Source organism: Trichoplax adhaerens, genomic scaffold (genome assembly GCF_000150275.1).
Source record: "Trichoplax adhaerens TRIADscaffold_126 genomic scaffold, whole genome shotgun sequence".
Classification (NCBI taxonomy): Eukaryota; Metazoa; Placozoa; class Uniplacotomia; order Trichoplacea; family Trichoplacidae; genus Trichoplax; species Trichoplax adhaerens.
Window position 1 is genome coordinate 9,596 of NW_002061058.1, and position 484 is coordinate 10,079.

Below are 484 nucleotides of genomic sequence, written 5' to 3' on the forward strand. Positions count from 1 at the left end.
GAATAATATACGTTATTATAGCATCACCTCATTTTATCAATTATAAATAGCTAGTTACGGCATTTCTTATTATTAGACGATCGTTCAGGATGCACGTTGTAATTTTTTACTCTGTTATAAGTGCTTTTGTAATACTATTATCAATAGAATAGCTTATGGCATGTAGTAATGTGATTGTTTTACAATTTTGACTTCTGGACGTAGTTATGCTAGTTCATTGAGATATTATAACAAGAAAAGTAGTATTTAATATCAAATTTGCTAATCACCTCAATTGTATAAGCAATAACTTATTAAAAGTGGGTAAGATTGGTATAAAATATATAATTGACTGATTTAAACCGTTAGTTATAAATGCGTCCTAGTAAATGGGTTGGATCTGTTATCTTACCGAAGCTGAATTTCTCTTGTTGTAGGTTATCAGAATTATTGAGTTATCATTCCATTACTACCGGAGCTGAGATTTTAAGCTGAACCCTCATCA